Below are 13802 nucleotides of genomic sequence, written 5' to 3'. Positions count from 1 at the left end.
TGCATCCCCTTAACAATTGTGTGTATTGAGCTGTACTGTATTGAACCCATTCTGCAATCTGTTAATACAATTTTCAGTCACTCAATCGAAACCAAAGCACCTCGAGTCAAAGGCACTAAAAACAAGATTACAAACATCACAAAACAAACTGGTCAGACTACTGCTTGACCTGACTCCTAGAACCCACCTCACCCCTGCCCACTTTGACATCCTAGGATGGCTTAGAGTAGACGACAGCGTACAGCAACTTGCAATGGGCCTGGTCTACAAGATACACTACACCACCAAGTGAATATCACGACCACAACACCAGAGGGAGCTCCACAAATCAGGTGCAACCCAGATTCGGCTCAAACAAGGGACTAAACATGTTTCGCAATTATGCCACATCAATGTGGAACGCTCTACCCACAGCTGTAAAGGAATATTTGAATCCCTAACCACCTTCAAAACAGCTCTCAAAGAGCACCTACGGGAGGCTGCAATTCGAAACTGGCCCCCGAAAATGTCCGAACGCCCACTCCCACCCACCCACCCACCCTCTCCCAATATACAGTTAGGATCTCTGTTTAACAGTACTGTATATTTGCATATCTTGTATGTCACAAATGTAACAGTACTGTATATCTGTGTGTCATGTATGTCATAAATGTCACGATGAATTGAAAATGGGGGACCCTGATGTAAACAAGACGAAAGTCTTTCTCTGGTCTGCATCCCCTTAACAATTGTGTGTATTGAGCTGTATTGTACCCATTCTGCAATCTGTTAATACAATTTTCAAGTTATCAATCAATCAATTGCTGAAGGGCTGTCTATAGGCTATGTGGGAGAATGTTCCCTCACCTGGGGGGAAGGCTTTAACCCTTACCGTGTGTTGTTGACGTACTAATACCCCTCCTCTGCAGCTAGATGAAGGGAATCGCGCCGGTAGTTCTGAGATCCCGAAAAAATATATCAAATTGTGGGAGAATGTTCCCGGATCAATCAATGTAGACAGTCAGGTAGGCTTGAGTTACAGCTGGATGACTCAGAGTGGACACTGGCCGGGTGTATCCAACTGAGCTCAAGATCGATGATACTGCTTACATTATATACAGGAGAAGTGAGAGGTGTGTCCATTGTCTTGGGGTAGTTGGACTAGACAGGTGAGTGTTGTGGTTGGTCTGTTCTGTGGGGGGTTTCGGGGTGGTGAAGGGGGGGGGGGGGGGTTGAAGGTTCTGTCTGTCACAGAAAGGTACACCATGCAAATGTTCATGCTTTATTTGTTTTAAACGAGACTATTTAGAAATGGGCAATGGGGAGATACATTGTTACATTGATACATACTTCTCTGGTCTGCATCCCCTTAACAATTGTGTGTATTGAGCTGTACTGTATTGTACCCATTCTGCAATCTGTTAATAAAGTTTTCAATCAATCAATACTTGGCAATTAAAGACTTTCCTTTCCTCACCTCACCTCGCTCCCCCCCTCCTCCTTTGAATTAGACAAGTCTACATCAAATGTATATACACTCTTTTCTGGACACTTTTTGTATCACAAACAGTACTGTATTTGTAAATCTGGTATGTCATAAATGTATAGATGTAGCAGTACTGTCTATCTGTATGTCATGTATGTCATATATGTTATGATGAATTGAAAATGGGGGACCCTGATGTAAACAAGACGAAAGTCTTTCTCTGGTCTGCATCCCCTTAACAATTGTTTGTATTGAGCTGTACTGTATTGTACCCATTCTGCAATCTGTTAATACAATTTTCAGTCAATCAATCGAAACCAAAGCACCTCAAAGGCACTAAAAACAAGATTACAAACATCACAAAACAAACTGGTCAGACTACTGCTTGACCTTACTCCTAGAACCCACCTCACCCCTGCCCACTTTGACATCCTAGGATGGCTTAGAGTAGACGACAGCGTACAGCAACTTGCAATGGGCCTGGTCTACAAGATACACTACACCACCAAGTGAATATCACAACCACAACACCAGAGGGAGCTCCACAAATCATGTTAAACCCAGATTCGGCTCAAACAAGGGACTAAACATGTTTCGCAATTATGCCACATCAATGTGGAACGCCCTACCCACACCTGTAAAAAAAAATGTAATCCCTAACCACCTTCAAAACAGCTCTTAAAGAGCACCTACGGGAGGCTGTAATTCGAAACTGGCCCCCGTAAATGTCCGAACGCCCACTCCCACCCACCCACCCACCACCCCCCAATGTACAGTTTCCTCCCCCTCGTATGTATATATTTTCTGTTAGGATCTCTGTTTAACAGTACTGTATATTTGCATATCTTGTATGTCACAAATGTAACAGTACTGTATATCTGTGTGTCATGTATGTCATAAATGTCATTATGAATTGAAAATGGGGGACCCTGATGTAAACAAGACGAAAGTCTTTCTCTGGTCTGCATCCCCTTAACAATTGTGTGTATTGAGCTGTATTGTACCCATTCTGCAATCTGTTAATACAATTTTTAAGTTTTCAATCAATCAATCAATCAATTGCTGAAGGGCTGTCTATAGGCTATGTGGGAGAATGTTCCCTCACCTGGGGGGAAGGCTTTAACCCTTACCTTGTGTTGTTGACGTACTAATACCCCTCCTCTGCAGCTAGGCGAAGGGAATCCCGCTGGTAGTTCTGAGATCCTGAAAAAATATATCAAATTGTGGGAGAATGTTCCCGGATCAATCAATGTAGACAGTCAGGTAGGCTTGAGTTACAGCTGGATGACTCAGAGTGGACACTGGCCGGGTGTATCCAACTGAGCTCAAGATCGATGATACTGCTTACATTATATACAGGAGAAGTGAGAGGTGTGTCCATTGTCTTGGGGTAGTTGGACTAGACAGGTGAGTGTTGTGGTTGGTCTGTTCTGTGGGGGGTTTCGGGGTGGTGAAGGGGGGGGGGGTTGAAGGTTCTGTCTGTCACAGAAAGGTACACCATGCAAATGTTCATGCTTTATTTGTTTTAAACGAGACTATTTAGAAATGGGCAATGGGGAGATACATTGTTACATTGATACATACTTCTCTGGTCTGCATCCCCTTAACAATTGTGTGTATTGAGCTGTACTGTATTGTACCCATTCTGCAATCTGTTAATAAAGTTTTCAATCAATCAATACTTGGCAAATAAAGACTTTCCTTTCCTCACCTCACCTTGCTCCCCCCCTCCTCCTTTGAATTAGACAAGTCTACATCAAATGTATATACACTCTTTTCTGGACACTTTTTGTATCACAAACAGTACTGTATTTGTAAATCTGGTATGTCATAAATGTATAGATGTAGCAGTACTGTCTATCTGTATGTCATGTATGTCATATATGTTATGATGAATTGAAAATGGGGGACCCTGATGTAAACAAGACGAAAGTCTTTCTCTGGTCTGCATCCCCTTAACAATTGTTTGTATTGAGCTGTACTGTATTGTACCCATTCTGCAATCTGTTAATACAATTTTCAGTCAATCAATCGAAACCAAAGCACCTCAAAGGCACTAAAAACAAGATTACAAACATCACAAAACAAACTGGTCAGACTACTGCTTGACCTGACTCCTAGAACCCACCTCACCCCTGCCCACTTTGACATCCTAGGATGGCTTAGAGTAGACGACAGCGTACAGCAACTTGCAATGGGCCTGGTCTACAAGATACACTACACCACCAAGTGAATATCACGACCACAACACCAGAGGGAGCTCCACAAATCATGTTAAACCCAGATTCGGCTCAAACAAGGGACTAAACATGTTTCGCAATTATGCCACATCAATGTGGAACGCCCTACCCACACCTGTAAAAAAAAATTAATCCCTAACCACCTTCAAAACAGCTCTTAAAGAGCACCTACGGGAGGCTGTAATTCGAAACTGGCCCCCATAAATGTCCGAACGACCACTCCCACCCACCCACCCACCACCCCCCAATGTACAGTTTCCTCCCCCTTGTATGTATATATTTTCTGTTAGGATCTCTGTTTAACAGTACTGTATATTTGCATATCTTGTATGTCACAAATGTAACAGTACTGTATATCTGTGTGTCATGTATGTCATAAATGTCATTATGAATTGAAAATGGGGGACCCTGATGTAAACAAGACGAAAGTCTTTCTCTGGTCTGCATCCCCTTAACAATTGTGTGTATTGAGCTGTATTGTACCCATTCTGCAATCTGTTAATACAATTTTTAAGTTTTCAATCAATCAATCAATCAATTGCTGAAGGGCTGTCTATAGGCTATGTGGGAGAATGTTCCCTCACCTGGGGGGAAGGCTTTAACCCTTACCTTGTGTTGTTGACGTACTAATACCCCTCCTCTGCAGCTAGGCGAAGGGAATCCCGCTGGTAGTTCTGAGATCCTGAAAAAATATATCAAATTGTGGGAGAATGTTCCCGGATCAATCAATGTAGACAGTCAGGTAGGCTTGAGTTACAGCTGGATGACTCAGAGTGGACACTGGCCGGGTGTATCCAACTGAGCTCAAGATCGATGATACTGCTTACATTATATACAGGAGAAGTGAGAGGTGTGTCCATTGTCTTGGGGTAGTTGGACTAGACAGGTGAGTGTTGTGGTTGGTCTGTTCTGTGGGGGGTTTCGGGGTGGTGAAGGGGGGGGGGGGGGTTGAAGGTTCTGTCTGTCACAGAAAGGTACACCATGCAAATGTTCATGCTTTATTTGTTTTAAACGAGACTATTTAGAAATGGGCAATGGGGAGATACATTGTTACATTGATACATACTTCTCTGGTCTGCATCCCCTTAACAATTGTGTGTATTGAGCTGTACTGTATTGTACCCATTCTGCAATCTGTTAATAAAGTTTTCAATCAATCAATACTTGGCAAATAAAGACTTTCCTTTCCTCACCTCACCTCGCTCCCCCCCTCCTCCTTTGAATTAGACAAGTCTACATCAAATGTATATACACTCTTTTCTGGACACTTTTTGTATCACAAACAGTACTGTATTTGTAAATCTGGTATGTCATAAATGTATAGATGTAGCAGTACTGTCTATCTGTATGTCATGTATGTCATATATGTTATGATGAATTGAAAATGGGGGACCCTGATGTAAACAAGACGAAAGTCTTTCTCTGGTCTGCATCCCCTTAACAATTGTTTGTATTGAGCTGTACTGTATTGTACCCATTCTGCAATCTGTTAATACAATTTTCAGTCAATCAATCGAAACCAAAGCACCTCAAAGGCACTAAAAACAAGATTACAAACATCACAAAACAAACTGGTCAGACTACTGCTTGACCTGACTCCTAGAACCCACCTCACCCCTGCCCACTTTGACATCCTAGGATGGCTTAGAGTAGACGACAGCGTACAGCAACTTGCAATGGGCCTGGTCTACAAGATACACTACACCACCAAGTGAATATCACGACCACAACACCAGAGGGAGCTCCACAAATCAGGTGCAACCCAGATTCGGCTCAAACAAGGGACTAAACATGTTTCGCAATTATGCCACATCAATGTGGAACGCTCTACCCACAGCTGTAAAGGAATATTTGAATCCCTAACCACCTTCAAAACAGCTCTCAAAGAGCACCTACGGGAGGCTGCAATTCGAAACTGGCCCCCGAAAATGTCCGAACGCCCACTCCCACCCACCCACCCACCCTCTCCCAATGTACAGTTAGGATCTCTGTTTAACAGTACTGTATATTTGCATATCTTGTATGTCACAAATGTAACTACTGTATATCTGTGTGTCATGTATGTCATAAATGTCACGATGAATTGAAAATGGGGGACCCTGATGTAAACAAGACGAAAGTCTTTCTCTGGTCTGCATCCCCTTAACAATTGTGTGTATTGAGCTGTATTGTACCCATTCTGCAATCTGTTAATACAATTTTCAAGTTATCAATCAATCAATTGCTGAAGGGCTGTCTATAGGCTATGTGGGAGAATGTTCCCTCACCTGGGGGGAAGGCTTTAACCCTTACCGTGTGTTGTTGACGTACTAATACCCCTCCTCTGCAGCTAGATGAAGGGAATCGCGCCGGTAGTTCTGAGATCCCGAAAAAATATATCAAATTGTGGGAGAATGTTCCCGGATCAATCAATGTAGACAGTCAGGTAGGCTTGAGTTACAGCTGGATGACTCAGAGTGGACACTGGCCGGGTGTATCCAACTGAGCTCAAGATCGATGATACTGCTTACATTATATACAGGAGAAGTGAGAGGTGTGTCCATTGTCTTGGGGTAGTTGGACTAGACAGGTGAGTGTTGTGGTTGGTCTGTTCTGTGGGGGGTTTCGGGGTGGTGAAGGGGGGGGGGGGTTGAAGGTTCTGTCTGTCACAGAAAGGTACACCATGCAAATGTTCATGCTTTATTTGTTTTAAACGAGACTATTTAGAAATGGGCAATGGGGAGATACATTGTTACATTGATACATACTTCTCTGGTCTGCATCCCCTTAACAATTGTGTGTATTGAGCTGTACTGTATTGTACCCATTCTGCAATCTGTTAATAAAGTTTTCAATCAATCAATACTTGGCAATTAAAGACTTTCCTTTCCTCACCTCACCTCGCTCCCCCCCTCCTCCTTTGAATTAGACAAGTCTACATCAAATGTATATACACTCTTTTCTGGACACTTTTTGTATCACAAACAGTACTGTATTTGTAAATCTGGTATGTCATAAATGTATAGATGTAGCAGTACTGTCTATCTGTATGTCATGTATGTCATATATGTTATGATGAATTGAAAATGGGGGACCCTGATGTAAACAAGACGAAAGTCTTTCTCTGGTCTGCATCCCCTTAACAATTGTTTGTATTGAGCTGTACTGTATTGTACCCATTCTGCAATCTGTTAATACAATTTTCAGTCAATCAATCGAAACCAAAGCACCTCAAAGGCACTAAAAACAAGATTACAAACATCACAAAACAAACTGGTCAGACTACTGCTTGACCTTACTCCTAGAACCCACCTCACCCCTGCCCACTTTGACATCCTAGGATGGCTTAGAGTAGACGACAGCGTACAGCAACTTGCAATGGGCCTGGTCTACAAGATACACTACACCACCAAGTGAATATCACAACCACAACACCAGAGGGAGCTCCACAAATCATGTTAAACCCAGATTCGGCTCAAACAAGGGACTAAACATGTTTCGCAATTATGCCACATCAATGTGGAACGCCCTACCCACACCTGTAAAAAAAAATGTAATCCCTAACCACCTTCAAAACAGCTCTTAAAGAGCACCTACGGGAGGCTGTAATTCGAAACTGGCCCTCGTAAATGTCCGAACGCCCACTCCCACCCACCCACCCACCACCCCCCAATGTACAGTTTCCTCCCCCTCGTATGTATATATTTTCTGTTAGGATCTCTGTTTAACAGTACTGTATATTTGCATATCTTGTATGTCACAAATGTAACAGTACTGTATATCTGTGTGTCATGTATGTCATAAATGTCATTATGAATTGAAAATGGGGGACCCTGATGTAAACAAGACGAAAGTCTTTCTCTGGTCTGCATCCCCTTAACAATTGTGTGTATTGAGCTGTATTGTACCCATTCTGCAATCTGTTAATACAATTTTTAAGTTTTCAATCAATCAATCAATCAATTGCTGAAGGGCTGTCTATAGGCTATGTGGGAGAATGTTCCCTCACCTGGGGGGAAGGCTTTAACCCTTACCTTGTGTTGTTGACGTACTAATACCCCTCCTCTGCAGCTAGGCGAAGGGAATCCCGCTGGTAGTTCTGAGATCCTGAAAAAATATATCAAATTGTGGGAGAATGTTCCCGGATCAATCAATGTAGACAGTCAGGTAGGCTTGAGTTACAGCTGGATGACTCAGAGTGGACACTGGCCGGGTGTATCCAACTGAGCTCAAGATCGATGATACTGCTTACATTATATACAGGAGAAGTGAGAGGTGTGTCCATTGTCTTGGGGTAGTTGGACTAGACAGGTGAGTGTTGTGGTTGGTCTGTTCTGTGGGGGGTTTCGGGGTGGTGAAGGGGGGGGGGGTTGAAGGTTCTGTCTGTCACAGAAAGGTACACCATGCAAATGTTCATGCTTTATTTGTTTTAAACGAGACTATTTAGAAATGGGCAATGGGGAGATACATTGTTACATTGATACATACTTCTCTGGTCTGCATCCCCTTAACAATTGTGTGTATTGAGCTGTACTGTATTGTACCCATTCTGCAATCTGTTAATAAAGTTTTCAATCAATCAATACTTGGCAAATAAAGACTTTCCTTTCCTCACCTCACCTTGCTCCCCCCCTCCTCCTTTGAATTAGACAAGTCTACATCAAATGTATATACACTCTTTTCTGGACACTTTTTGTATCACAAACAGTACTGTATTTGTAAATCTGGTATGTCATAAATGTATAGATGTAGCAGTACTGTCTATCTGTATGTCATGTATGTCATATATGTTATGATGAATTGAAAATGGGGGACCCTGATGTAAACAAGACGAAAGTCTTTCTCTGGTCTGCATCCCCTTAACAATTGTTTGTATTGAGCTGTACTGTATTGTACCCATTCTGCAATCTGTTAATACAATTTTCAGTCAATCAATCGAAACCAAAGCACCTCAAAGGCACTAAAAACAAGATTACAAACATCACAAAACAAACTGGTCAGACTACTGCTTGACCTGACTCCTAGAACCCACCTCACCCCTGCCCACTTTGACATCCTAGGATGGCTTAGAGTAGACGACAGCGTACAGCAACTTGCAATGGGCCTGGTCTACAAGATACACTACACCACCAAGTGAATATCACGACCACAACACCAGAGGGAGCTCCACAAATCATGTTAAACCCAGATTCGGCTCAAACAAGGGACTAAACATGTTTCGCAATTATGCCACATCAATGTGGAACGCCCTACCCACACCTGTAAAAAAAAAATTAATCCCTAACCACCTTCAAAACAGCTCTTAAAGAGCACCTACGGGAGGCTGTAATTCGAAACTGGCCCCCATAAATGTCCGAACGCCCACTCCCACCCACCCACCACCCCCCAATGTACAGTTTCCTCCCCCTTGTATGTATATATTTTCTGTTAGGATCTCTGTTTAACAGTACTGTATATTTGCATATCTTGTATGTCACAAATGTAACAGTACTGTATATCTGTGTGTCATGTATGTCATAAATGTCATTATGAATTGAAAATGGGGGACCCTGATGTAAACAAGACGAAAGTCTTTCTCTGGTCTGCATCCCCTTAACAATTGTGTGTATTGAGCTGTATTGTACCCATTCTGCAATCTGTTAATACAATTTTTAAGTTTTCAATCAATCAATCAATCAATTGCTGAAGGGCTGTCTATAGGCTATGTGGGAGAATGTTCCCTCACCTGGGGGGAAGGCTTTAACCCTTACCTTGTGTTGTTGACGTACTAATACCCCTCCTCTGCAGCTAGGCGAAGGGAATCCCGCTGGTAGTTCTGAGATCCTGAAAAAATATATCAAATTGTGGGAGAATGTTCCCGGATCAATCAATGTAGACAGTCAGGTAGGCTTGAGTTACAGCTGGATGACTCAGAGTGGACACTGGCCGGGTGTATCCAACTGAGCTCAAGATCGATGATACTGCTTACATTATATACAGGAGAAGTGAGAGGTGTGTCCATTGTCTTGGGGTAGTTGGACTAGACAGGTGAGTGTTGTGGTTGGTCTGTTCTGTGGGGGGTTTCGGGGTGGTGAAGGGGGGGGGGGTTGAAGGTTCTGTCTGTCACAGAAAGGTACACCATGCAAATGTTCATGCTTTATTTGTTTTAAACGAGACTATTTAGAAATGGGCAATGGGGAGATACATTGTTACATTGATACATACTTCTCTGGTCTGCATCCCCTTAACAATTGTGTGTATTGAGCTGTACTGTATTGTACCCATTCTGCAATCTGTTAATAAAGTTTTCAATCAATCAATACTTGGCAAATAAAGACTTTCCTTTCCTCACCTCACCTTGCTCCCCCCCTCCTCCTTTGAATTAGACAAGTCTACATCAAATGTATATACACTCTTTTCTGGACACTTTTTGTATCACAAACAGTACTGTATTTGTAAATCTGGTATGTCATAAATGTATAGATGTAGCAGTACTGTCTATCTGTATGTCATGTATGTCATATATGTTATGATGAATTGAAAATGGGGGACCCTGATGTAAACAAGACGAAAGTCTTTCTCTGGTCTGCATCCCCTTAACAATTGTTTGTATTGAGCTGTACTGTATTGTACCCATTCTGCAATCTGTTAATACAATTTTCAGTCAATCAATCGAAACCAAAGCACCTCAAAGGCACTAAAAACAAGATTACAAACATCACAAAACAAACTGGTCAGACTACTGCTTGACCTTACTCCTAGAACCCACCTCACCCCTGCCCACTTTGACATCCTAGGATGGCTTAGAGTAGACGACAGCGTACAGCAACTTGCAATGGGCCTGGTCTACAAGATACACTACACCACCAAGTGAATATCACAACCACAACACCAGAGGGAGCTCCACAAATCATGTTAAACCCAGATTCGGCTCAAACAAGGGACTAAACATGTTTCGCAATTATGCCACATCAATGTGGAACGCCCTACCCACACCTGTAAAAAAAAATGTAATCCCTAACCACCTTCAAAACAGCTCTTAAAGAGCACCTACGGGAGGCTGTAATTCGAAACTGGCCCCCGTAAATGTCCGAACGCCCACTCCCACCCACCCACCCACCACCCCCCAATGTACAGTTTCCTCCCCCTCGTATGTATATATTTTCTGTTAGGATCTCTGTTTAACAGTACTGTATATTTGCATATCTTGTATGTCACAAATGTAACAGTACTGTATATCTGTGTGTCATGTATGTCATAAATGTCATTATGAATTGAAAATGGGGGACCCTGATGTAAACAAGACGAAAGTCTTTCTCTGGTCTGCATCCCCTTAACAATTGTGTGTATTGAGCTGTATTGTACCCATTCTGCAATCTGTTAATACAATTTTTAAGTTTTCAATCAATCAATCAATCAATTGCTGAAGGGCTGTCTATAGGCTATGTGGGAGAATGTTCCCTCACCTGGGGGGAAGGCTTTAACCCTTACCTTGTGTTGTTGACGTACTAATACCCCTCCTCTGCAGCTAGGCGAAGGGAATCCCGCTGGTAGTTCTGAGATCCTGAAAAAATATATCAAATTGTGGGAGAATGTTCCCGGATCAATCAATGTAGACAGTCAGGTAGGCTTGAGTTACAGCTGGATGACTCAGAGTGGACACTGGCCGGGTGTATCCAACTGAGCTCAAGATCGATGATACTGCTTACATTATATACAGGAGAAGTGAGAGGTGTGTCCATTGTCTTGGGGTAGTTGGACTAGACAGGTGAGTGTTGTGGTTGGTCTGTTCTGTGGGGGGTTTCGGGGTGGTGAAGGGGGGGGGGTTGAAGGTTCTGTCTGTCACAGAAAGGTACACCATGCAAATGTTCATGCTTTATTTGTTTTAAACGAGACTATTTAGAAATGGGCAATGGGGAGATACATTGTTACATTGATACATACTTCTCTGGTCTGCATCCCCTTAACAATTGTGTGTATTGAGCTGTACTGTATTGTACCCATTCTGCAATCTGTTAATAAAGTTTTCAATCAATCAATACTTGGCAAATAAAGACTTTCCTTTCCTCACCTCACCTTGCTCCCCCCCTCCTCCTTTGAATTAGACAAGTCTACATCAAATGTATATACACTCTTTTCTGGACACTTTTTGTATCACAAACAGTACTGTATTTGTAAATCTGGTATGTCATAAATGTATAGATGTAGCAGTACTGTCTATCTGTATGTCATGTATGTCATATATGTTATGATGAATTGAAAATGGGGGACCCTGATGTAAACAAGACGAAAGTCTTTCTCTGGTCTGCATCCCCTTAACAATTGTTTGTATTGAGCTGTACTGTATTGTACCCATTCTGCAATCTGTTAATACAATTTTCAGTCAATCAATCGAAACCAAAGCACCTCAAAGGCACTAAAAACAAGATTACAAACATCACAAAACAAACTGGTCAGACTACTGCTTGACCTGACTCCTAGAACCCACCTCACCCCTGCCCACTTTGACATCCTAGGATGGCTTAGAGTAGACGACAGCGTACAGCAACTTGCAATGGGCCTGGTCTACAAGATACACTACACCACCAAGTGAATATCACGACCACAACACCAGAGGGAGCTCCACAAATCATGTTAAACCCAGATTCGGCTCAAACAAGGGACTAAACATGTTTCGCAATTATGCCACATCAATGTGGAACGCCCTACCCACACCTGTAAAAAAAAATTAATCCCTAACCACCTTCAAAACAGCTCTTAAAGAGCACCTACGGGAGGCTGTAATTCGAAACTGGCCCCCATAAATGTCCGAACGACCACTCCCACCCACCCACCCACCACCCCCCAATGTACAGTTTCCTCCCCCTTGTATGTATATATTTTCTGTTAGGATCTCTGTTTAACAGTACTGTATATTTGCATATCTTGTATGTCACAAATGTAACAGTACTGTATATCTGTGTGTCATGTATGTCATAAATGTCATTATGAATTGAAAATGGGGGACCCTGATGTAAACAAGACGAAAGTCTTTCTCTGGTCTGCATCCCCTTAACAATTGTGTGTATTGAGCTGTATTGTACCCATTCTGCAATCTGTTAATACAATTTTTAAGTTTTCAATCAATCAATCAATCAATTGCTGAAGGGCTGTCTATAGGCTATGTGGGAGAATGTTCCCTCACCTGGGGGGAAGGCTTTAACCCTTACCTTGTGTTGTTGACGTACTAATACCCCTCCTCTGCAGCTAGGCGAAGGGAATCCCGCTGGTAGTTCTGAGATCCTGAAAAAATATATCAAATTGTGGGAGAATGTTCCCGGATCAATCAATGTAGACAGTCAGGTAGGCTTGAGTTACAGCTGGATGACTCAGAGTGGACACTGGCCGGGTGTATCCAACTGAGCTCAAGATCGATGATACTGCTTACATTATATACAGGAGAAGTGAGAGGTGTGTCCATTGTCTTGGGGTAGTTGGACTAGACAGGTGAGTGTTGTGGTTGGTCTGTTCTGTGGGGGGTTTCGGGGTGGTGAAGGGGGGGGGGGGGGTTGAAGGTTCTGTCTGTCACAGAAAGGTACACCATGCAAATGTTCATGCTTTATTTGTTTTAAACGAGACTATTTAGAAATGGGCAATGGGGAGATACATTGTTACATTGATACATACTTCTCTGGTCTGCATCCCCTTAACAATTGTGTGTATTGAGCTGTACTGTATTGTACCCATTCTGCAATCTGTTAATAAAGTTTTCAATCAATCAATACTTGGCAAATAAAGACTTTCCTTTCCTCACCTCACCTCGCTCCCCCCTCCTCCTTTGAATTAGACAAGTCTACATCAAATGTATATACACTCTTTTCTGGACACTTTTTGTATCACAAACAGTACTGTATTTGTAAATCTGGTATGTCATAAATGTATAGATGTAGCAGTACTGTCTATCTGTATGTCATGTATGTCATATATGTTATGATGAATTGAAAATGGGGGACCCTGATGTAAACAAGACGAAAGTCTTTCTCTGGTCTGCATCCCCTTAACAATTGTTTGTATTGAGCTGTACTGTATTGTACCCATTCTGCAATCTGTTAATACAATTTTCAGTCAATCAATCGAAACCAAAGCACCTCAAAGGCACT

The sequence above is a fragment of the Notolepis coatsorum genome (assembly GCF_963971535.1).
Source record: "Notolepis coatsorum genome assembly, chromosome: 15".
Classification (NCBI taxonomy): Eukaryota; Metazoa; Chordata; class Actinopteri; order Aulopiformes; family Paralepididae; genus Notolepis; species Notolepis coatsorum.
The sequence above is the reverse complement of the archived record's forward strand: the minus strand, read 5'-3'. Positions refer to the sequence as shown.